General features: G+C 46.5%; 1 long non-coding RNA gene across 1 annotated transcript; it reads right to left on the bottom strand.

Moving 5' to 3' along the window:
* Positions 1-20,645: 20,645 nt before the first annotated feature.
* LOC140189170 (uncharacterized) lies at positions 20,646-25,186 on the bottom strand. Its single transcript, XR_011883475.1, has 2 exons — positions 25,043-25,186; positions 20,646-21,209 (listed from the first exon to the last, which is right to left on the bottom strand). It is a non-coding gene; the product is annotated as an uncharacterized lncRNA (long non-coding RNA).
* Between the last annotated feature and the right edge of the window lie 1,191 nt (positions 25,187-26,377).

Below are 26,377 nucleotides of genomic sequence, written 5' to 3'. Positions count from 1 at the left end.
AAGAACAGATCGATGGGGAGAAACTGAGCAATTATGCAATAGGTTAGTTTAGGCATACCTGGAGTACTGTGTTTGTGAAACAAATTTGCATCCCCTGTTCACTCACCTGTTGATCTGTTAACTTCCTGAATCCAGCCCGGCAGAGGTATCGTCGTCATCTCCTAACAATTCACCTTCATTCCATGTCTTTTCATTATCATTTCCCTGGTCAGTGATGCCATCTCTCCCTGACCGGCTTACCTTTGGCAAAAGTACATTCACCGGGAAGCACAGGAAAGACACTCCAGTGGTGGCACTCATCTCACGCACAATGGACAACAATGGTGTTTCTTACCATCAATCACTCCAGGCACAGGACTTCTCTGAAGGAATTCCTCACATCTGTCCCTTGGGCTCAAACATCTTCAACTGTATCCTCAATGACTTTTCTTTCACCGCAAGATTTGAAGAGTGATATCACAAACACGAGAAAATCTTGAGATGCTGGAAATTCAATTTAAACACACACAAACTGTTGGAGGATCTCAGCAAGTCAGGCAGCATCTGTGGATCAGACGCCATCTGTGTAAAGTTACTATTGTATATGGAGCAGATAGCTCGGCTGTTTTTTTTAATGCAAAGTGATGTGTGTTTTCAGCATTGTCAGTTTTGGTTTCCAAGTTCATTGTCTCCAGCATGTTCTTCAATTTTTGACACCATCTGATTGAAACATATAAGATTATTAAGGTATTGGACATGCTGGAGGCAGGAAGCATGTTTCCGCTGATGGGCGAGTCCAGAACCAGAGGCCACAGTTTAAGAATAAGGGGTAGGCTATTTAGAATGGAGTTGAGGAAAAATTTTTTCACCCAGAGTATCGTGGATATGTGGAATGCTCTGCCCCAGAAGGCAGTGGAGGCCATGTCTCTGAATGCTTTCAATAAAGAGATGGATAGAGCTCTTAAAGATAGCGGAATCAAAGGTTATGGGGATAAGGCAGGAACTGGATACTGATTGATGATCAGCCATGATCACAGTGAATGGCAGTGCTGGCTCGAAGGGCTGAAGGGCCTACTCCTGCACCTATTGTCTATTGGCTAATCCAAACGGCACCAGCCTGTCACACTTCCCAAACCCCACACACCACCAGCACAGTTTGTGGCTGGACTTGTACTGACCAGGACTTCGTCCCTCTCCTTCCAAAAACATCTAATAATAAAGCCCTGCACTCCGGCCGCTCAAATCTACAACACCACTGAGCCTTGGAATCTCTACTTCATGCTGATCAAGATTATTTGTTGTTTAACAGAACTACTGTCACAGCAATTCCTACACGCATTCGTAATGTGAATTCTGTCTGTGGAAAACACCTGTTGATCGTATCTGATCCCGGGACCTCTATATTCAATAATGCTGAACTAACAGAATTATTTTCTGCCATTCTGATGGCAGTTTTTCAACTGATAAACCTTGTCTCTCCAGGGATTTGGTGTCGCCTGCCGAACGTTCCCAGAGTTTCTTAGTCTTCCCGTTCAAATTAAATAAATTCGTAGAATCAAGCAGAGGGCAAAAGTCACGAAGAGCGTCAGTGGATTCGGTCTGACTTTCTGAGAATTTTGCTTATAAACTGCTACACCCTGACACAAGATCTCGGATGGCAAACCCACAGGCCATGGAGTAGATCATGAGAATAGAAAGAAACTGCACCAGTTTCCTTCTAAAGACCATTGGGCACTAGATGCCGTCCCTTCTGATCATGGAATATAGAAAGAAACTTCGAACTACAGTACAGGACAAGACGGTTTACCACAATGTCGTGTGGAACCAACTGAAAACTATATCAATAAATCTCCATGAAGTGATCGCTCCGACCCACACAATGTCATTATCCCAGGCTGCAGATTGTGAGCATCCTCCACCCTCTAAGCAAAAAACTTAACCCTCATATCTCCTCTGAATCTACACCCTCTCACCTCCAATGCATGCCCTCTGTTACTGGAGATTTCTATCCTGGGAATAAGAAACTCCATCTCTGCTTGATCTGCGCTTCACATAATCTTACAAACCTCTATCAGATCTGCCCTCAGCCTCCACCGATCCAAAGAAAATAACCCAGCTTTGCCAAGCCTCTCGTAATAGCCTGTCCCCTAAACCAGGCAGAAACCTGGTAAACCTCTTCTGCACCCTCTACACTACCTCAACATTTTTCCTATCTTGGGGCGAGTATAACTGTATGTAATGCTTCAGATGCGGCATAACCAGGGTCTTTTTAAATTACCTCGTGACATTTGAATTCAAGGCCTCAAATAATAAAACAAGCAGTCTATAAGCATTGTTAACCACATGATCAACCTGTGTAGCCACTTTGAAGGAGCTATAAACGTGGGCCCCAAGATCTTGCCATAAAGATTACTGTCTCCTTGCATTTGTCCAACCATTTATTTGCGCTGAACTCCATCTGACATTTCTCTGCCCACACCTGCAACTGATCAAAATCACACAGAAGCCGTAGCACAGATCCCTGTAGAATACTGCTGACCACAGACCTCGAGCTCCAGGCGGGCGAGCTTGTTGTCCTTCTTGGATGTGAGGAAGGGGAAGAAACGGCAGTTTGAGGCGTGAATCTGGCGGAGAATGAAGTGTAGGAGAGGTCCATGGCAGACGGTGGAGAGAGTGTCCCAGAGTGGTGGCAGAGAGGGACAGGGCCCGTACGTATCTCCGCATGGCAGCGAGCGTGGCGCGGAGAATCCTGTGGGAGCAGCGGAACAAGCAGTGGTCAATGAAACAGAGGTCCCTGGGATCCTCGCTGGGCCCGAGCTGGGAGGCCTGGAACCGGAGCTGGAATCCCTGTGGGAACAGATGGCGGCAGAGACACGTTCCCAGGAAGGAGCCGTAGCTATGGTAGCGGGTCTGAGTCAGGATGTGGTCGACGAGTCGGAGAGAGGCAGAGATCACAGAGGGGGAGCAGTGAGGGAGGGTCTCACTGAACTCCCGTCGAAGAGAGGATTTAAACTTCTTCAGGGTAGGCATACCTTGAAGAGACTTTGCAGCGGAGTAGCAAATCGTAAAGACAAAATAATCTGCAGATGCTGTTGTCAAAGGAACACTCACAATGCACTGGAGGAACTCGGCAGGTCAGTCAGCATCAGTTGAAAAGATTAGTCGATGTTTCAGGTCGAAACCCTTTGTCAGGACTGAAGGAAGAACTTTGGGGAGGGTTTCAAGAATGCTGGTAGTTGAAAAAAACAGTAATTTGAAAGACAAAGGGGTGGGGGAGGGGAAGCGGGGAGGGGAAGCAGGGAGGTGATGGGCAGGAGAACAATGCGCAGTAGTAGAAAGAGGTGGAACTATGAGGGCAGTGATGTGAAATAGGGATAGAGGAAGGGAGGGGGAGGGAATTACCGGAAGTTAGAGAATTTTATGTTAATACCAAGGGGCTGGAGACTACCTAGACGGTATATGAGGTGTTGCTCCTCCAACCTGAGTTTAGCCTCATCATGGCAGTAGAGGAGGCCATGTATGGACATATCCGAATGGGAATGGGAAGCAGAGTTGAAGTGGGTGTCTACCGGGATATCCTGTCTGTTGTGGCGGACGGAGTGGAGGTGCTTGACGAAGTGGTCCCCCAATCTGCGTCGGGTTTCACCGATGTAGAGCAGGCCGCACCGGGAGCACCGGATGCAATAGATGACCCCAACAGATTCACAAGAGAAATATTGCCTCACCTGGAAGGACTGTTTGGGGCCCTGAATGGTGGCAAGAGAGGAGGTGTTGGGACAGATGTAGCACTTACGCTTATAGGGATAAGTGCTGGGTGGAAGATCCGTGGGGATTCACGTGCGGATAAGTGAGTCTCGGAGGGATCGATCCCTGCGGAAGGCGGAGAGGGGTGGAGAGGGAAAGATGTGCTTATTTTCTTAGTGCTTAGCCTGTTCCTAATATTGTACTGCAGGGGTCGAGACATTTTCCTCCCTGCTACAATCACATGAGAGATGTAAAGGATGAGAGAAGAATAAGCCATTCAAGGACCTTTGAGAAACAGAATGAGATCATGCGAATGAAAATACTGTAACACCAGACAACAGATGACAGCTGCTGAAGATGAAGGACTTGAATACTGAATTCAGCCGACCTAGTCCTTCACACGCATATTGTAGTGTTTTAGTCACACCAATAGAGGGCACGGATCCCATCAAGTCCAAGTCAGTACTCTGGAGGGATATCCGTTCTCCCTCCAGACAGCTTGCAGGCCATATCCTTCAACTGCCAATGCAATTTCCATTTGAAATCACATCTACTTCCAACAACCTAAAACATCAGATTCCTGGACTTGCCTCTTGCTGTATCAAAAAGTTCTTCATTCACATCCTTTATTGGTTGCCCAAAACCTCAAATCCATCTCGTCTAATTCAGAAGTAAATTTATTTGCCTTACCTAATGGCTTGATATTAGATTAGATTATGTGGACACTCAGTCCTCGTTTATTGTCATTTAGAAATGCATGCATTGAGAAATGATACAATGTTCCTCCAGTATGATGTCACCGAAACACAGGACAGACCAAGACTAAAACTGACAAAAACACATAATTATAACATATAGTTACAACAGTGCAAAAGAATACCGTAAATTGATAAAGAGCAGACCATGGGCATGGTAGAAATAAAAGTCTCAAAGTCCCGATAGCCCCAGCATCTCACACGGACGGTGGAAGGGAGAAACTCTCCCTACCATGAGCCTCCAGCACCGCAAACTTGCCGATGCAGCATTCTGGAAGCACCCGACCACAGCTGACTCTGAGTCCTTCCGAAAACTTCGAGCTCCCGACCAGCACTCTGACACCAAGCACTGTCTCTGCCGAGCGCTTCGACCCTGCCCTGGCCGCCGAGCAACAAGCAAAGCCAAGGACTCGGGTCCTGCCCCTCCGGAGATTTCGGATCACACAGTAGCAGCAGCAGCGAAACAGGTATTTCAGAAGTTTCACCAGATGTTCCTCCGTGCTCTCACGTCTGCCTCCATCAAATCAGAGTTGTGCACGGCACCCTACTTGATAGATAACAGATATTCATCACGGAGTGGCTGCTGTGCACCGCATCGCATTGCCATTTTCTCCTCTCCAATTTAACATCAACATATCAAATGGAGCCTGGACAATGATACAATGTCTGCCTTAGGATTTGAGTGCAAGATTGCTCACTTCCACTCTGGCTCCTCTGTCCCTATTTCACATCACCTCCCTCATAGTTCCGCCTCCTTCTACTACTGTGCATTGTTCTCCTGCCAATCACCTCCCTGCTTCCCCTCCCCCACCCCTTCATCTTTCAAATTACTGTTTTGTTCAACTACCAGCATTCTTCAAACCCTCCCCAAAGTACTTTCTTCAGTGCTGACGAAGGGCTTCAACCCGAAACGTCGACTAATCTTTTCAACTGATGCTGACTGACCTGCTGAGTTCCTCCAGCGCATTGTGAGTCTTCCTAAGAGTACCGTCTGTGGTCCTATCCACCTGGGGGCAAACCCTGGCCTTTCTGGCAGCACCCTCACCATAACTTGGTCACCGGGCTGTGGAAAAACCATCCCCTCTCCCTCTGGCTCTTTTTGATCAGCGATTCACTGTTGTTGTTTCGCTCGGTCCTTTAATACTTTAAGTTGGTTGCAAAGGTCTTTCACGTATTGGGTCATTCTATCCCTGAATGTCCCAGGCTCCCCGCAACCCATAATTACCCCATAAGGGAGTCGCATTGCTCACCCCATCAATAATTCGTAGGGGCTGAGACCCAAAGTGCAGTTCAGGGTTGCGTGCAATATCATCAAGATTCCTGGTAATACATCAACCCATGTCTTTCCTGTCTCAGCTATAGCTTTGGCTAACGCATTCTTGATTGCCCGGTTCATCCTTTCTACCATCTCTGAACTCTGGGGGGTGGTAGGGTATGTGGAACCGTTGTCGAATCCCTAGTAGTTGGCACATTTCCTTCATCACTTTCCCTGTGAAATGTGCTCCCTGATCTGAATCCACCTGAACTGGGGTTCCCCAGCTTGGGAGGATTTCCTGAACTAGGATCCATGCAGCAGTGCGGGCGGTGCAGTCACTTGTTGGGAAAGCCTCTACCCACCGAGTGACGTGATCCATAATTACCAGACAGCAGCTTTTCCCCCGGCTTTTTAGCAGGGGCCCTGTGAAGTCTATCTGGATGTTTTCCCAGGGTCCCCTCGGCCGAGGCTGATTTGCCAGCTGTAGCTTTCTGCCCTTACCAGGGTTATGCTGGGCACAAATGATACAACGGCGGCAGAATTTCTCAACATTCCCACCCATCCCTGGCCACCACCAGTCCTGCTGGAGGGTTGTGATCATGCTCTGCCTTCCCTCATGCATCGCCCCATGATAAAACTTTAGTAGTATCTGTCTAATACAGGGTGGGTCCATCGCGACTATTTCCTCCCCGTGTGTCCAGCACCCATCTGATCCCTCCTTTGCTCCTTTTAATCTCTACTTTTCCTTCTCTTCTGCCTCTACCTCTTCATATAATTTTACTAAGCTAGCTTCTGTCGTTTCCTCCTGCACACTTGCAATTTCAGTTGCCTCTTGCCCCCCTGCTGCCTTATTCGCAGCAATGTCTGCCCTCAGAGGAACTGGGAAAACTTTATATTCTGGAGTGGCCGCAGTCTCTCTGAGTATCCCTGGTGTTTTTGTTCCTTCGTTATACCCTGAGCAGCAGTCAGTGTGTCATTTTGTATAGGGTCCTGCTTAAGGGGTTTATACAGACCCTCCTCTATTTTAACTGGGTTTATCTTCACCTGCCCACAATCCTGCTTGTCTCTAGCCCACACTGCTGGGAACTGTTGACAAGGTAACCCATAGACACCATCCTGGCTCCAGTCTCTAATGATCCGGGCAGCTGCGCCTATGCTAGCCAGGCCGTGTATTCTGTTGGTTGTGCGCGTTCACTGCCCCTGACTCGTCCACATTATTTCTCCCTTTCTCGAATCTACAAAAGCTCCTGCTTCCCTAAGGATGTCTATTCCAAGGATCGTGCCCTTACTATTTGGACATACCCAGAAATACACTGGAAGCTGTACTCCCCCGATTTCTAGTACCTGCAATTCGCTTCTTTCTGCTTTTACTGTTTTCCCTCCTACATCCCTGATATAACTGGCCTGTCTGGTTTCTGGTAAGGGTAAGTTTGTTATCGATACCGATGCCCCTGTGTCCACTAACATATTGCATTGCCAACCCCTAACAATGCCGTTGTGTACACCCACGGGTCACCAGCGCTGGCAGGGCAGCCCGCTGCCACATCTATTTCTGTCTTAAGAGGCACCGTTACCAGCTCTTTTATCTGATCGACAGTCAGACCGGTTGCTGATGGGGTGAGTGACTGGGTGTCTGCCGTGACCGTCGCCTGGGTTTTCCCCCTTCCCTTCTGGACACTGTCTCCTGCCATGCCCCGAAAGGCCACAGCTGTAGCATATCAACTCCTTCACTGCCTTATACTTGGTCCGGCAGTCCTTTGCTGGGTGCCCTGGCTGCCGGCAAGCAAAACAAGCCCTCCGGGACATCACAGCAGCTGCATCCACTATACCCACTTTACGATTTCTCTTGCCTTTTCTATGGTCTATCTCACTGGCCCACGAAACTATCTCAGAGTCGTTGGACCCTACCGTTATGCCAAAATCTAAAACTTCCTGGTGGGCTGAGCTCAGGCCTTCCTTCAGCATTTTTAGGAAGACTGGGTCGTCCCTCCCTGGGTTATCCAACCCGGAATACTCCTCGTACACTCGGTATTTACGTTCTGCATAATCCATGGCTGTCTCGTCAGCCCTCTGGGCCACTGCCATTATCGTTCCCCAGCTACTCTCGCCTCCCCCCAGCCACTGCCTCGCTTCCCCTTTAAAAGAGCGATATCTTTCTTCATCACTGGTGCTCCCGGTAGCTGTCCATGTACCATCCTGCACCCTCTGGGCCATCCTGTCCTACATATTCCTCGGGCACTTGGCTTTCACTAACCCATGTACATCTTTAGGGTGTATCTGGTGAATTTCAACCATTTCCTTGAGTTTGCGTCAGAACTCTGAATTCCCACAGGCAACTTTAAGTGAGGGCAACTTGGACAAAATGCTCTGTTTCTCCCCGGGGGTGAAGGGCTTATGAATAGTCGTAATCAAGGTCAAGGGCTGGCTCGGATCATCAGAGTTCTCAACCTGATGTTGCCTGACTTCAATAGGTGCCATTCTGGTTGATCTCTCTGGGTAAAACCTCTCCCTGAGATATCTCCATACTAATTCCCACACTACACAAAATATAAAACTGCAGAGTATGTATTCCACAATCTGCAAATTTCAAGTACCCAAACTCATGATGCCTGCTGTATTCCCTCGCATCGCACTTGCAAACGCATACACTAAAATGCAGCTCCCCGAACGAGTACACACGCCCCCACTCTGGCGTCTCGAACCGTACCGTTGGTTACCACCTTTCGCAACTGGTGGTTCAAGTCTCACTAAGTTAACCAAGTTAGCATGCAAAGGTTCCTCACTTATATAAACACACATGCACATGCACACACTACTTTAATATCTACCAGTTCAGCTCTCCACTTTCGTCATACCTCGTGTTCCCGTGTGTCTGCCGACCGAACAGATCCAACTGCGAGTGTTATTTTAGAAAAATACTCACCAACTTAGACTGCTAGGATCGCTGGCCACACGACAGATCACGAAGTATCCCACTCCTGACACCAAATGTTGTATCGTGGGTGAAATCATCAGACAGACAGAGACACTGGTAGATACAAAGCAGCTTCTTTATTCAACACAACAAGGTACAGCAGGCATCTTACGGACGGAGACGCTTTCCGTAGAAAAGTCTGCTAGCTCAATGTGGGCTCAATATTTATATACTTTATACTTTATTGTCGCTAAACAATTGGTACTAAAACGTACAATCATCACAGCGATATTTGTTTCTGTGCTTCACACTCCCTGGATTACAAATATTGAAAATTAAAAATAGTTAAAATTTGTAAATATTAAAAATTTAAATTATAAAACATAAATAGAAAGTAGAAAATGGGAAGTAAGGTAGTGCAAAAAAACCGAGAGGCAGGTCCAGATATTTGGAGGGTACCGCCCAGATCCAGGTCAGGATCCGTTCAGCAGTCTTATCACAGTTGGAAAGAAGCTGTTCCCAAATCTGGCCGTACGAGTCTTCAAGCTCCTGAACCTTCTCCCGGAGGGAAGAGGGACGAAAAGTGTGTTGGCTGGGTGGGTCGTGTCCTTGATTAACCTGGCAGCACGGCTCCAACAGCTTGCGGTGTAAAGTGAGTCCAAGGACGGAAGATTGGTTTGTGTGATGTGCTGTGCCATGTTCACAATCTTCTGCAGCTTCTTTCGGTCTTGGACAGGACAACTTCCATACCAGGTTGTAATGCACCCTGGAAGAATGCTTTCTACGGCGCATCTATAAAAATTCATGAGGGTTTTAGGGGACAGGCCAAATTTCTTTAGTTTTCTCAGGAAGTAAAGGCGCTGGTAGGCCTTCTTGGCAGTGACCTCTGCTTGGTTGGACCAAGTCAGGTCATTTGTGTTATTGACCCCGAGGAACTTAAAGCTTAAATATGCTAAACACAATGGCAATCGCTACTTGAAAAGTTGCAGACAATGCATAGGCAATGCTTCCTTTTAAAGCTACGTACAAAATATCACACCATCCTTTCCTTCTGACGCCAACATATCTGGGTTGGTATCCACAGCCTTTAGGATTTACTTGGCATTTTGCGTGCTAACATAGAAGACAATTAATATTCATAATGTGTAGATAAGACTGTCTTCAAAACTACAACATTCGGTCAAACTATGGCGCCAGAAGCATCTGGTATTTACACCTTTTAGGAAGCCCATCGTGGTGGACTCAATCCACAGTCCTTTGTCAAACAGTTAAAATAGAAATCTGGTGGCCAAAGGCATTTAAGTGTAAACATATCATCTACCCAAAAAAAACTCACTCTAACAGCATGAATACTTTTCTTAGGCACTTTACATGTAGGGACAGTGATGGTGAAAGGGGGAGGGAAAGAAGACATGGGGAGGAGTGGTCTCAAGATCCTCAGGTGTTCCTCCCGATGGGATAAATGCACAAAGAGGGGAAATATCAAAGATTGATGAGAATGGAACTGTGATTGTCATGAGAGATTTAATCAGAAGCAGATTAGGGTAGCGCTGTATCCAGTGCCTTTGCTCTGTGAGCTGCTACAACCACGATCTGCTGGTGACAACCCATTCCAATTGAGTTTCCGATTCACATACCGACATATCGGTCCCTTACAGCTGTCTTAATCGGTGGTGGGGTAGTAATGGGACAAGCTCCCACTTCCCATCAAATGCTGACAATGGTGTGCACCTCAAATTGCCTCTGTCAATCAAGTCCAGCTCCTGGCTTTTACATGTGGCTTTGCTACTACACCCGATGAACTGTTTCCAGTGACAGGGGAAGGTGCAAATGGATTGACTAGAGTCATATAACAAACCGCTATGGACAGATGGGGCTCCTCAGCCATACTTGGCAGCTCAAGTGGAAGAAAAATTCTGATCTCAAACCTCCACTGGCCTGTGGCTAGACCCATTCATGGGGAAGACTTCGGGAGTAAACCCTGAGGAACAATCCGGAGCTGGATTCCCTGTCGGTCCTGTGTTCAATGCAGACTGGCAATCCTGCAACACCGCTGGTGCCTGACTGCATCGGTCTCTGCCGTTGTTTTGGATTCATCAGCTGTGTGGAGAGCAGGGGCCCCTGCATGGGCAACTGCTTGCTTTACATATCACACTTCCCTGACTTACATATCGACTTCAACACCGGGGTGCAATATCCATGGTCGACCCTGACCAGCGGAAGGCCATCACTAACATGTCTGTACACGGCCTCCTTTCCCGCTACAGTGAGGCCGAGTACAGGTTGGATGAGCAACGCCTCATATTCTGACAGTATAGTCTCCAATCTCGATGGGATGAACATTGATTTCTCCAAATTCAAGAATAACTACCTCCTGTTTCCACAACACACCCCCACTTTTCTTCTGACTTTTCCCCCATTCTGATGGCCAATTAACCCCTTCACCTCTCCTCACGCACCCTCATGACCTGCTCATCATTTCTCTCTGGTTCTCCACCTCCTCCGTGTCATCCCATTGTCCACCATTCTCTCCTCTTAGATTTCTTTCTCTTCATCTCTTTGCCTTTTCTGCCTGTCACCCCGCTCCCTCCACAAACCACACGTTCCCCACCCCTCACTTGTCCTCCTCCCCCTCCCCTACCACCTTATTCTGGCTTTTGCCCCTTTCTTTCTAATCCCAATGAAGGTTCTCAGCCCGAAATGTCGACTGTTTGCTGAGTTCCTCCAGCATTTTCTGTGTGCTTGCTTCAGTCTCTGTATTGATTAAGCTAATCAAACTGGTACAGTGGAAGAGGAATTTGTGGAATGGTCAGAGACAGTTTCTTACAGCAGTATCTTACCCACGAACGGGCCATTTCAGATGTAATCTGTGTAATGAGGTGGGATTACAGAGAGATCTTGTGGTGAAGGGTCCCTGAAGAAGTGATAACAATGTGGGAGATCTCCAGATCACAGATTAAGGGTGAGCACCAGGTCAGAACCAGTGTCCTCAACCTAAATAAAGATAATTACAGAGACGTGACAGTGGAGTTGTCTGGGGCAGATGGGGTAAATAGGCTCAGGGACAGGTCAGTAATGAGCAGTGGCAGATGTTTAAGGAGACTGTTTGTAACACTCAGCAGACATTGATCCTGATTAGACAGAGGGATCACAGAGAGCAAAGAACATTCTGTGGTCAAAGGAGGCAGACAAGAGGATCAGGATTTTTCCAGGAACCAGTAATGAGACAAAATCTAAAACCAACAAGGGAAAAGCAGAGAGGTTAACTCCAATAATTTGCATTAGTGTTCACAGTGGGGGCACAACAAACATCCCACAGATATCTCATGGTGACATTTCAACATTGTGCCATAATGTGTAACAATCACCATCACGAGGGAAAAACTAATGGGACTAAAATCAAACATTACTTGGTCCCAAAGACCTGCACTGGAGGCTTTCACAGGAAGTCTGGAGAGAAAGTAGAGACATTGAAGTCTGTCAAAACTCACTGTTACAGAAAGGTCCCAGTGGAGTTGAAAGCCATTGTTGAAGAAGGGTGGAAGATGAAAAGCAGGTAACTGTAGTCCAGTTAACTTCAGTACAGGCACTGGACTCTATAATCTATGAAGAAATAATGTAATTTAGAAAAGTTTAGTGTCATTGAAATAAGTCACCAGGGTTTACAGTCAAATTCACACAGCACAGAAACGAGCCCTTCAGCTCAAATGGTCCACGCTGACCAAAGTTCCCATCTGAGCTCGTGGTCTGCAACCCCCTCACCACCACATTATGATCAAGGTTATCCTCCTCCTTGTCCCATTTCTTTCCATTTGACCCATATCCTTCAAAACCCTTCCTTTCCATCTACCTGCCCAAGTGCCTTTTTAATGTACCTGACTCAACCACTCCCCATAGCAGTTCATTCCATTTACTGACCAGTCTGTGTGTGGAAAAGTTGCTCTTCAGGTCCTTATTAAATCTCATCTTAAACCAATGCCCTCCAGTTCTTGATTCCCCAACACTGGCAAAAAGACTATTCTCTTTGACCCAACCTGGTCCCTCATGAATTTATACGCCTCTGCAATATCAGCACTCATTCTCCAATATTCCAGGGAAAATTGTCTAAAATCCTTTCCACAACTCTCCTCTGCACTCTTTCCAGCTTAATGCTGTCTGTCACACAGCGGGGTGACCAAAACAAACAATTCTGGTCGCCAGTGAATCTTCTCAGCTCCAGGGTGGACAAGGTCAATTGTCTAATAAGGACACACTTCAGTAAAAACACTGACACTGTATACCAAGCACACTGAGCTGCCAGAGCACAGCACCGGCCAGTGAGGACACAGACCAGTACAACACCCGGCTCTCTACTACAAAGATCAAAGCTGAAAGTAAATGTATTATCAAAATACATTTCTGTCACCATATACAACCCTGAGATTAGTTTTCTTGTGGGCATACTACCAGTTTGTTAGAGCGGTAGGGGAGGATGAAACTAATTTGGCGGGGGTGGGTTGTAGAAACCAGAGTGGAGGCACTCAGGATAGGAGGGAAGGTAAAAAAGCAAAGATAGCATGCAATTACACTGTCAGATGATAGGACATCACTGCAGCCAGCAGGGTGAGTATCAGTGCATGAGGGATGCAGAATCAAAGGGTAGCGATACTGTACTCAGAGTGTTATATCTCTATCCACAGAGTATAAGAAATAAGGTGGATGATCTTATTGCCCTATTACAGATTGTCAGATATGATGTCATGGCCATCGCTGAGTCGTGGCAGAAGGATGCTTGCAGTTGGGAGCTAAATGTCCAAGGTTACATGTTGTATCAGAGAGATAGGAAGGTAGGCAGAGGGGGTGGCATCAATTCAGTAGAAAGATGTGATATAGGATCAGAAGATGCTGAATCATTCTGCATTGAGTTAAGAAACTGCAAGGGTAAAAGGACCCTGACGGCAGTTATATACAGGCCTCCAAACAGTAGCTTGGATATGGACCACAGATTACAACAGGAAATAGCAAAGAAGTGCCAAAGGGCAACGTTATGATAGTCATGGGAGATTTCAACATGCAGATAGATTGGGAAATTCAGGTTGGAAATAGATCTCGGGAGAGTCAGTTTGTTGAATAGCTACAAGAAGGCTTTTTAGAACAGGGATGAGCTACATTAGATTGAGTGTTATATAATGAAACCAAGGTACTTAGGGAGCTTAAGGTAAAAGAATCCTTAGGAAACAGTGATGACAATATGATTGTTTTCAGCTTGAAATTTGATAGAAAGAAAGTAAAGTCTGACGTATCAGTATCTCAGTGAAGTGCAAGATATTACAGTGGTACGAGAGAGGAGGTGGCCAAAGTAAATTGGAAGCAGATGTTGGCAGGGATCAAGCAGAGAAGCAATGGTGTGAGTTTGTGGGAAAAATGAGGAAGATGCAGGATAGATGTATTCCAAAAAATGAAGAAACACTCAAATGGCAAAATGGGGCTGATGAGGGAAGTCACAGCTAATGTAAAAGCAAAAGAAAGTGCATCCAACAATGCAAACATTAGTGGTAAGACAGAGGATTGGGAAGCTTTTAAAAGCCGACAGAAAGAATAACAGGAGGGAAAAGATGAAATGTGAAAACAAATAGCAAACAATATCAAAGTGCGTAGTAACAGTTTTTTCAAGTATGTTAAAAATAAAAGAGAGATGAGAGTGGATATAGGACCACTGGAATACGAGGGTGGAGAAATAATAAAGGGGGTCAAGGAGATGGCAAATGAACTAAATAGATATTTTGCATGAGTCTTTGCAGAAGACACCAGCAGTGTGCCAGATATTGATGGGTGTGAGGGAAGAGAAATGAGTGCAGTTACTATTACAAGTGAGAAGGTGCTCAAAAAGCTGAAGAACTTGAGGGTACATGTCACCCGGACCAGATGTACTGCACCCTACAGTTCTGAAAGAGATAGAAATAGAGATGGTGAGATTATTAGTAATTATCTTTCAAAATTATTGGACTCTAGCATGGTGCCAGATGACTGGAAAACTGCAAATGTCACCCCACTCTTTAAGACTCCAGGAAAGGAAGGGAAAGGAAATTATAGAGCAGTTAGCTGAACTCAGTGGTTGGGAAGTTGTTGGAGTCAATTTTTAAGGGAGAAGTTATGGAGACACAGAACAAGATAGGACAAATACTCAAACAACAGGAATTCTGCAGATGCTGGAAATTCAAGCTACACACATCAAAGTTGCTGGTGAACGCAGCAGGCCAGGCAGCATCTCTAGGAGGTACAGTCGACGTTTCAGGCCGAGACCCTTCGTCAGAACTAACTGAAGGAAGAGTGAGTAAGAGATTTGAAAGGGGGAAGGGGAGGGGGAGATCCAAAATGATAGGAGAAGACAGGAGGGGGAGCGATGGAGCCAAGAGCTGGATAGGTGATTGGGAAAAGGGATATGAGAGGATCATGGGACAGGAGGCCCAGGGAGAAGGAAAAGGGGGAGGGGGGGAAACACAGAGGATGGGCAAGGGGTATAGTCAGAGGGGCAGAGGGAGAAAAAGGAGAGTGAGAGAAAGAATGTGTGTATATAAATAACGGATGGCATACGAGAAGGAGGTGGGGCATTAGCAGAAGTTAGAGAAGTCAATGTTCATGCCATCAGGTTGGAGTCTACCCAGACGGAATATAAGGCGTTGTTCTTCCAATCTGAGTGTGGCTTCATCTTTACAGTAGAGGAGGCCATGGATAGACATGTCAGAATGGAAATGGGATGTGGAATTAAAATACCTATGTGGGCACTGGGAGATCCTGCTTTCTCTGGCGGACAGAGCGTAGGTGTTCAGCAAAACGATCTCCCAGTCTGCGCCAGGTCACACCAATATATAGAAATCCACATCGGGAGCACCAGACGCAGTACATCACCCCAGCCAACTCACAGGTGAAGTGTCGCCTCACCTGGAAGGACAGTCTGGGGCCCTCAATGGTGGTAAGGGAGGAAGTGTAAGGACATGCGTAGCAGTTGTTCCGCTTACAAAGATAAGTGCCAGGAGGGAGATCAGTGGGGAAGGATGGGGGGGGACGAATGGACAAGAGAGTTGCGTAGGGCGCGATCCCTGCAGAAAGCGGGGCAGGGGGAGGGAAAGATGTGCTTAGTGGTGGGATCCCGTTGGAGGTGGCGGAAGTTACAGAGAATAATATGTTGGACCTGGAGGCTGGTGGGATGGTAGGTGAGGACCAGGGGAACCCTATTCCTAGTGGGGTGGCGGGAGAATGGAGTGAGAGCAGATGTGTGTGAAATAGGGGAGATGCGTTTGAGAGCAGAGTTGATGGTGGAGGAAGGGAAGCCCCTCTCTTTAAAAAAGGAGGACATCTCCCACGTCCTGGAATGAAAAGCCTCATCCTGAGAGCAGATGCAGCAGAGACGGAGGAATTGCAAGAAGGGGATGGCATTTTTGCAAGAGACAGGGTGAGAGGAGGAATACTCCAGATAGCTGTGAGAGTCAGTAGGTTTATAGTAGACATCAGTAGATAAGATGTCTCCAGAGATACAGACAGAAAAATCTAGAAAGGGGAGGGAGGAGTCGGAAATGGACCAGGTAAACTTGAGGGCAGGGTGAAAGTTGGAGGCAAAGTTAATAACCACATGGGTCCGAGCTATGCCTACCTTTTTGTTGGCTTTGTCGAACAATCTATGTTCCGAACCTATTCTGGCATCTGTCCCCCACTTTTCCTTTGCTACATCGGCGTTGCTTCCTGCACGCATGCTGAGCTCGTTGACTTTATAAACTTTCCCTCCAACTTTCACCCTTCCCTCAAGTTTTCCTGGTCCATTTCTGACAGCTCCCTCCCCTTTCTAGATCTTTCTGTCTCTATCTCTGTAGACAGCTTATCTACTGATGTCTACTATAAGCCTACTGACTCTCACAGCTATCTGGACTATTCCTCTTCTCACCCTGTCTCTTGCAAAAATGCCATCCCCTTCTCGCAATTCCTCCGTCTCTGCCGCATCTGCTCTTAGGATGAGGCTTTTCATTCCAGGACGAGGGAGATGTCCTTTTTTAAAGAAAGGGGCTTCCCTTCCTCCCCCATTTTACGCACATCTGCTCTCACTCCATCCTCCCACCACCCCACTAAGAATAGGGTTCCTGTGGTCCTCACCTACCACCCCACCAGCCTCCGGGTCCAACATATTATTCTCCGTAACTTCCGCCACCTCCAACGGGATCCCACCACTAAGCACATCTTTCCCTCCCCCTCCCCCGCTTTCCGCAGGGATCGCGCCCTACGCAACTCCCTTGTCCATTCGTCCCCACCATCCCTCCCCACTGATCTCCCTCCTGGCACTTATCCTTGTAAGTGGAACAAGTGCTACACATGCCCTTGCACTTCCTCCCTTACCACCATTGAGGGCCCCTGACAGTCCTTCCAGGTGAGGCGACACTTCACCTGTGAGTCGGCTGGGGTGATGTACTGCGTCCGGTGCTCCTGATGTGACCTTCTATATATTGGCGAGACCCGACGCAGACTGGGAGATCGTTTTGCTGAACACCTGCGCTCTGTCCGCCAGAGAAAGCAGGATCTTCCAGTGGCCACACATTTTAATTCCACATCCCATTCCCATTCTGACATGTCTATCCACGGCCTCCTCTACTGTAAAGATGAAGCCACACTCCAGTTGGAGGAACAACACCTTATATTCTGTCTGGGTAGCCTCCAACCTGATGGCATGAACATTGACTTCTCTAACTTCTGCTAATGCCCCACCTCCCCCTCGTACCCCATCCGTTATTTATGTACACATTCTTTCTCTCACTCTCCTTTTTCTCCCTCTGCCCCTCTGACTATACCCCTTGCCCATCCTCTGGGTTTTCCCCCCCCTCCACCTTTTCCTTCTCCCTGGGCCTCCTGTCCCATGATCCTCTCATATCTCTTTTTCCAATCACCTGTCCAGCTCTTGGCTCCATCCCTCCCCGTCCCGTCTTCTCCTATCATTTTGGATCTCTCCCTCCCCCTCTCAAATCTCTTACTAGCTCTTTCTTCAGTTAGTCCTGACGAAGGGTCTCGGCCTGAAACGTCGAATGTACCTCCTCCTAGAGATGCTGCCTGGCCTGCTGTGTTCACCAGCAACTTTGATGTGTGTTGCTAGGACAAATACTGCATGGTTTCCTTCAGGGAAAATCTTGCCTGATGAACCTGCTGGAATTCTTTGAGAAGATTACATGTAGATTAGGTAAAGGGGATGCAGTCCATGTTGGATATTTGGACTTTCAGAAGGCCTTTGACAAGGTGCCACATATGAGGCTGCTTACCACATTAAGAGCCCATGGTATTACAGGGAAGGTACAAGCATTGATTGACTGGTAGAAGGCAGCGAGTGGTAATAAAAGGATCCTTTTCTGGTTGGTTGCCAGTAAGTAGTGGTGTTCTGCAGGAGTCAGTGTTATGACCGCTTCTTTTTGTGCTGGATATCAATGATATAGATGATGAAATAGATGGCTTTGTTGTCAAGTTTGCAGATGATATGAAGATTGGCGGAGGGGCAGGTAGTGTTGAGGAAATGGGTCGGCTGCAGAAGGACTTAAACAGATCAGAAGATGGGCAAGAGAGTAGCGAATGAAATACAATGTCAGAAAATGCATGGTCATGCTCTTTGGTAGTAGAAATAAATGTGCAGACCTTTTTCTAAATGGGCAGAAAATCCAAAAATCTGAGATGCAAAAGGAATTGGCAGTCCTCGTGCAGAACAACCTAAAGGTTAACTTGCAGATAGAGTTGGTGATGAGGAAGGCAAATACAATAATTAACATTCCTTTCAAGGGGTCTCAAATATAAGAGCAGGGATGTGATGCTGAGGCTTTATAAGGCACTGGTGAGACCTCACCTTGAGTACAGTGAACAATTTTGGGCTCCTCATCTGGAAAAGATGTGGAGGCATTGGAGAGGGTTCAGAGGAGGTTCATAAGGATGATTCCAGGATTGAGAGTGTTAGCCTCTGAGGAATGTTTTATAGCTCTGGGTCCGTACTCGCTGGAATTTAGAAGGATGAGGGGGGATCTCATTGAATCCTTTCAAATGTTGAATGGGCTAGACAGAGTAGATGTGGAAAAGCTGTTTCCCATTTTCCATGGCGAGGGAGTCTGAGACAAGTGGGCACAGCTTCAGGGTAGAGGGGCGCCCATTTAAAACAGAGATGCAGAGAAATTTCTTTAGCCAGAGTGTGGTGAATTTGTGGAATTTATTACCAGAGGCAGCTGTGGGGGCCAGGTCGTTGGGTGTATTTAAGGCAGAGCTGGATAGTTTCCTGACTGGATGGGGCATCAAAGGCTTCGGGGAAAAGGCCGAGGAGTGAGGCTGAGGAGGAGAAGCAAGGGTCAGCCATGATTGAATGGTGGGGCAGACTTGATGGGCCAAATGGCCTAATTCTGCTGCTATGTCTTATGGTCTTACTCAGTTAATCCAACAACCACAACGTAATCAATGAGACACCGCACCCAACCCAGTAACCAAATAACCAATGTGTAAACGACAACAACGTGTGCAAATACAAGAGAGAAAATAATAATAATCATAAAGAAATGAGAAATAAATAGAGAACATAAGATGCAGAAGTCGTGAAAGTGAGTCCATAGATTGTGGGAAACAGTTCAGTGATGAGTTTAGTGAAGTTAAATGGAGTGATCTCCACTGGTTCTGGTTTAAGGTGACACTGGTGAATCTCTTTTTCTAGTAAATGAATAGCCTGTAACTTCCCTTTGGACTTGGAGGCAATTTGATGTGGCAGAACAGAGGTGAGGCAGCGGACCCGTCACTGAGAGTGAGGAAGACACGAAGTTCGGTTGATTCAAACGCCGGGCCCAAATGGAAAAGTCAGGTACAGGCCAAATGGAGGCAGCGGGGACCAGGCCCCAGATCGTATCGAAGCAACTGAACCCAGTGTTTGGATGATGATTTCGGTGCCAGGCCAGATTGAAATGGTCAGTGTGTTGGGCCCGAGGCCAGGGACGAGCCGGTTCAGCTCGCTGCTCCATTCTGCGCTGAACTAAGCATCTGTGAAATGGACTCTCTGAGGATTTCAGTTCAAAATGCTACAGTATTTGCTTGTGTTTATTGTTTGCATGATTTATTTTCCTTTCTGCACATTGGGTGTTTGACAGTCTTCTTGCTCTATTAGTGGGTTCTTTTGGCTTTCTTTGTTTTATGGCAGCCTGTTTGGAACGAACCTCAAGTTTGTAGAATATAAACATACTTTGATAATAAATGTACTTTGAACTTTGGTTGAAAAACCTGATGGTTGAGGGTTAAAATCAGTTCAAAAATTTAACAAAACTCAAAACTGATGATCTTTGCATTACAGGCCAGGATGCAGAAGAGTGGAAAATGACAAATATTCTTCCCCTTTTTAAGAACTTCAATCAGGACAAGACAGGAAACTATACCCTGGTGGCTCTTACATTAGTGGTAGGGATATTCTTGGAAATGATTTTTAACAATAGGATCAACTTGTATCTGAGAAAGCATAAACACATTCGGAGTAGCGAAAATCTCTTTGCATGGACAACGTCAAGTCTTGCAAACTTGGTTGAATTTTTAAAGTGAGAAATTCAATTGCTGAGGGCCGAGTAGTGGCTATAGAACATGCGGACTCTGGTGAAGCTTTCAACAAATGCCCTGATCGAAAGCAGGAAGGCATACGGGCTGAATAGATATTTGGTAGAATATATTCAAAGTGTAGCTTGGTCAGAGAACACAGAACGTAATGGTTGAGGGGTGTCATTCTGACTGGAGACCTGTGAACAGTGGTGCCCCACAAGAATCAGTGCTGGGAACTCTGTCCTGACGAAGGGTCTCGGCCTGAAACGTCGACTGTACCTCTTCCTAGAGATGCTGCCTGGCCTGCTGCGTTCACCAGCAACTTTGACGTGTCTGCTCTTTGTGAAGTGATTTGGATGAAAATTAAGCTGGGCTGATTTGTAGGTCTGAAGAGACACAGAAATTAGTGGAGTTGTGGGTACAGAGTAAGGTTCACACAGGATAGACATAGACATAGACATACTTTATTGATCCCGAGGGAAACTGGGTTTTGTTACAGCTGCACCAACCAAGTAGAGAGCAGAATTATAGAAATACAAAAACAACAAACAACCAAACACTAATATGCAAACTATGCCAGATGGAAATAAGTCCAGGACCAGCCTATTGGGTCAGGGTGTCTGACCCTCCACGGGAGGAGCTGCAAAGTTCGATGGCCACAGTCAGGAACAACCTCCCATGATGCCCAGTTGTATCTCGGTGGAATATGGCCGGAGTCCAACAGCAAAAAGTTCAATATCCAGGCTACAAACACGTTCTTTGATCGCAATATGACCAGGATTGCACCATCCATTGCGAACCAGAACAGCAAGCCCCCAACTCCTTTACGCTTACCGCTCTCAGTGCACTTCCGGTCAGCCTGAACGGTCTCGAAGCCCTCCATGGAAAAGTTTTGGTCGGGAATGTCCACGTGCAGTCCAAGTGGAGAACTCCTCTTCTCCATAAGCCTCTGTTGTCTCGACCCGGTCCGCTTTCCTCATTCAGGATGCAGCAGAATACAGACCAGCTGTAAATGCGGACAGAGAAATGGCAGATGAGCCAAAGAACTTTGGGAAGTCAGATTTCAGAGGTTTTCTTTGGAATTCCTCTCCCTGTTGGAGTAGTTGAAATGGCATTTATGGCAATGACAAGCTCCACCTCAAGAAGTGGGAGATCAGGGAGTCAGTCAGTGTCCCTGACAACTTCACATCAGGGAAATGCACCATCTGCAGCTCCTGACTGACCCTGTGAAGGACACAGAGCTGGAGATGGACAGATCTAGAGTTTCCAGGATGCTGAGACCAGAGTTTCAGTGAGTTGGTCACACCTGAGATCAGGCTGCAGATAGTTTAGTGACAACCATGACTGGAAAGAGGAAGGGACAGACAGTGCAATGTCTCCCTGTGGCTGTACACTCCTTTGGATATCCCTGACAGGATGACAAACCAGAGCACAGCAGCCCGTCAGGTCGGTGGTACTGACAGCCCGGTCTGATGCTCTGAGTGAGGAAAGGACAAGCAGAGCAGTAATGACAGCACTCTCACAGTACAGGGGACATGCAGGAGATTCTGTGGCAGCAATAGAGATGCCAGGATAATGTGTCGCCTCCTGGGTACCAGGGTCAGGTACGTCTGAGAGATGCAGGATTTCCAAAAGATAGACTTGCCAGTAGAGTCGGTGGGAAGGAAGCCAAATGCAATGTTTCATTCATTTCCAGAGGACTACTGCACAGAAGCAAGGATGTAATGCTGAGGATTGATGAGGCATTGGCTCAATCACACTTGGAGTATTGTGAACTGTTTTGGGCCCCTTATCTAAAAGAGTATGTGCTAGCATTGGAAAGGGCCCGGAGGAGGTTCACAAGAATGATCCCAGCAATGAAAGGGTTAATGCATGAGGCTGTTTGATGGCTCTCGGCCTGTCTGTACTCACTGGAGTTTAGAAGAAAGAGGGGATCTCATTGAAACCTATCAAATATTGAAAGGCTGAGATAGAGTGGCCGTGGAGAGGATGTTTCTGATAGTGGGGCATCTACAACCACAGGGCACATCCTCAGAATACTAGGACATCCTGTTAGAACAAAGATATGGAGTAATTTCCTTAGTAAAGGGTAGTGAATCTGAGCAGCCTATGTCAGGATGCTGTTCATTGAATACAGCTCAGCGTTTAACCCCATCATTCCCACAATCCTGATCAATAAGCTACAGAACCCAGTCCCTCTGCAATTGGATCCTCGACTTACTAACGGAGAGACCACAATCTGTGTGGATTGGTGATAATATCTCCCCCTCGCTGATGATCAACACTGGTGCACCTCAGGGGTGTGTGCTTAGCCCACTGCTCTACTCTCTATATACCCATGACTGTGAGGCTAGGCATAGCTCAAATACCATCTACAAATTTGCTGATGACACAACCACTGTTGGTAGAAACTCAGATGGAGATGAGAGGGCACAGAGGAATGAGATATACCAGCTGTGGTGTCGCAGCGAGAACATTGCACTCAGTGTCAGTCAGACAAAAAGAGCTGATTGTCGACCTCAGGAAGGGTAAGACGAGGGAACACGAACCAATCCTCATGGAGGGATCAGAAGTGGAGAGGGGAAACAATTTCAAGTTCCTGTATATCAATATCCCTGAGGATCTAACCTGGTCCCAACATATTGATGCAGCTACAGTACAAAGAGGGCAAGACAGTGGATATATCTCATCAGGAGTTTGAAGATTTTTGGTTTGTCACTTTAAAACACTCAAAAACTGCTATAGGTGTATTCGATGCATAGCATTTATAATACACGTTATTTCTGTTTTTGCACTATAGTTAATCTACATAATATACATATCCATATACACACATACTGATCTATTTATTCTTTCTATATTTTCATGTACTGCATTGAACTGCTGCTGCTACATTAACAAATTTCATGACACATGCCGGTGGTAACAAACCTGATTCTGGTTCTGACTCTGAATTCACTGCCACAGACGGCTGAAGCCAATTCACTGGGTATATTTCATGTGGAGGTTCTCGACTGTGGGGAGGAAAAGAGGGTCTGAGAGGGTTCAGAGATCTGTCATGATCTCTTACTCCTGGCAGAATGGTGCAGCAGACTGGATGGGCCAAATGGCCTAATTCTGCTCCTGTGTTTTATGGTCTGATGGTCTCCGAGCAGCTGCAGGACATTTCAAATGGAAGGCTGAGCAGCCAGACATCGTGGTGGACGGTGCATGTTAGTAATAGCAACGTAGGGAGGAGGAGGGTTGTGGTCCTCTGCAGTGAATTTAGAGAAATAAGACAGAAACTAAGAAATAGTAAGCTGTGTATTACTCCCAGTGTCACTTGTGACGGGGAGATATAGAAAGATACCACTGATGAATGTGTGGCTGAGGAGCTGGTGCAGGGCAAGAGATTCAGTTTGATCGATCAATGGGGATAACTTCTAGGGATGATTGACAGAAACTGTTCACTCCCTCGGGTCTTCATGGGAAGGAACAGTTTTCTCCCTCCTGAAACTACAGGGAATAGTTTTAACGTGACAGGTTGGAGGTTTAAGGAGGATCTGAAGGGTGAGGTGATGGAGGTGGATAAATTTATCTGAGACATGCAGAGGTTAGAGAGACAGAGACAGTTTCCCTCGGTATAGGTGTAAATCTAAAGGGAATAGTTTTAATGTGAGGGGGGAGAGATTTAAAGGGGATCTGCAGGGTAAATATTTCACACAGAGAATAGCCGGTAATCCAAATGAGTCAGAGGAGATGGTGGAGGCAGAAACACACAAAGTCTCTGTTCACAAACACTTCTCAGAACCTATCATTCACTGTGTACATCCTGCCCCAGTTGAACTTCCAGGTGCTGGGTCCATTGTTGTTTTCCATCTGTATTAATGATCTAGATGAGAATGTGGTGAACTGGATCAGGAAGTTCGCAGATGACACCAAGATTAGTCGTGCAGTGGACAGTGAGGAAGGCTAACAAATCTTGACATACGATGTGGACTAGCTAGAAAAGTGGCAGATGGAATTTAATACACACAAGTATGAGGTGTTTCGAACATCGGATTAACGAGAGAAATGTATGGTTTAAAGAGGATCTGATGAAAACTGTCCTCTTTCCCCTTTCCCCAGAAGGAGGTTACAATCTGGAACACACTGTCTGAGGGGGTGGTGCAGGCTGGTATTTAAGGACCATCTGGATGAGTGTTTGAATCACCAAGGCAGGGTAGGAGACAGACCAAGTGCTGAGTTAGTGGGGACAGATTCTCGATGGTCAGTATGGACATGCAGAAACCACTGACTGTGAAAGTGCAGTGGGAACCTGAAACACAGAACTTCAGGATGGACTCAACTAAAACATTCAGAACCCAGTACGACGGATTTTTCTTGTACAAAGGTATTAATGGTCACATACTGAACCAAACCCCTCAAAAGGTGACCAAAATGTTGTGGTCAGGCTTTCATATCCCTCTGGGCCTTGCTCACTGAAGCCCCTGTGCATGTGCCTCTAATATTGTTACACAGTTCCCTGTATGTGGCATCACAGGTAGACAGGGTTGTGTGTTCTACTTGCCTTGTCAGCCGAAGAACTGCCTCTCATTAGAGTCGAACAAAACTGTTTAAAGACATATTCAAAGGGGATCTGAGGGGTAAATATTTCACACAGAGAATAGCTGGCATCCGGAATTAACTCCCAAAATAGAGTCACAGGTTTATACAGAAATGAAACAGTCCCTTCGGTACAACTCATCCCCGCCGACCAAGTTGTCGACCTGAACTCGGCCCATCTGCCTGCATTAGGCCCGTATCCCTCTCAACCTTTCCCATCCATGTGACTGTGCAAATATGTTTTAAATATTGTACCTGAGGCAGAGAGCCGGTGCAGTGAGGCGCGGACAGACAATCACTGTTCCGCGGCAGGAAGAGGAGAGGCGGATCCCACAGCGGAGCCGAAACCCCAACAAGTGGAGACCGGCTCCACCATCTCGGACTTCCCGCACTGGACCGTTTCCAAGGAAACGACGGCGGTGACGGTGGGACCCCTGTGACGTCACCGCGTGTTGGTCACGTGACGGGGCAGCGGGAGCTGTCAATCAGTGGAGCCGCCAGAAAACTTGGGAGCATCATAAATAGAATCGGTCTGGGGAGGGTGGGGGTGGATTTCCAGGAACGGTGACTCTCCCACCCCACTTCCGGGAAGTGACTGTAATATTCACATTTAATCTGACTCTTCGGTCCTAGAAATATTTAATGTTTGTATTTTGTATATTTCTGCGTGGATAGTCCTTTTAATTTTGGGTAAAAAAAACGTTGGAACTGGATCACCTTCATCAACCTTCCTGGTAACTTCCTCAAAAACACTCTACAAGATTGGTTAGGCATGACGTACCATGCACAAAGCCATATTAACTATCCCCAATCAGTCCCTCTCGATCCAAATAATTATATCTATGGTTGCTTAGAATACCTTCCAATAACCTTCCAACAACTGATATTAGGCTCACTGGCCTATGATTTCTTGGCTAATTCGTAGACCCTTCCTTAAACAACAGAACAACATTAACTATCTTCCAATCTTCTAGTACCGCACCAATGGATGAGGAGGTTTAAGATATCTCTGCTTGCACCCTGCAATTTATGCATTATCCTCCCACAAGGTCTGTGGGACCACCCTGTTGGGCCAGTAGATTTATTCACCCTAAGGCAGCAAACTTTTCCTCTTCTGTGATCTGTACAGGGTCCATGACCTCGCTGCAGCATTGTCTCACATATGTGTCCCTCTCCTGAGGATTTACAGCTGAACAAAATCTATCTCCTACAACTCTTGTGGCTCCAAATATAGAATACCAATCTTATCTTTCAGAGGACCAGTCTTGCCCCTTTCTATCCTTTTGCTCTTAATATATCTGTATAAATGCTTTTTTTCCTTCATCTTTTATGCAACAGTAAACACGTTTTCTTTTCACCTTCCTGATTTTCTTCTTACATCTTCTCCTGCATCTCTTAAACACCTTAAGTACCCCATTTGTTCCTGCCTCTCGAGACCTGCTACATACCGTACATCTGTCATTTTCTTAATCCACTCTTAATTTCTCTCAGATACAAGGGCCAAGGTTCAATCTGTTAGCCTTGCCTTTTATTCTGAAAGAAGATACAAATTCTGTACTCTCAAAATTTCACTTTTGAAATCCTCCCACT

Source organism: Mobula birostris, chromosome 28 (assembly GCF_030028105.1).
Source record: "Mobula birostris isolate sMobBir1 chromosome 28, sMobBir1.hap1, whole genome shotgun sequence".
In the NCBI taxonomy this organism is placed as follows: Eukaryota; Metazoa; Chordata; class Chondrichthyes; order Myliobatiformes; family Myliobatidae; genus Mobula; species Mobula birostris.
This window is presented reverse-complemented; position numbering and strand designations above follow the sequence as displayed.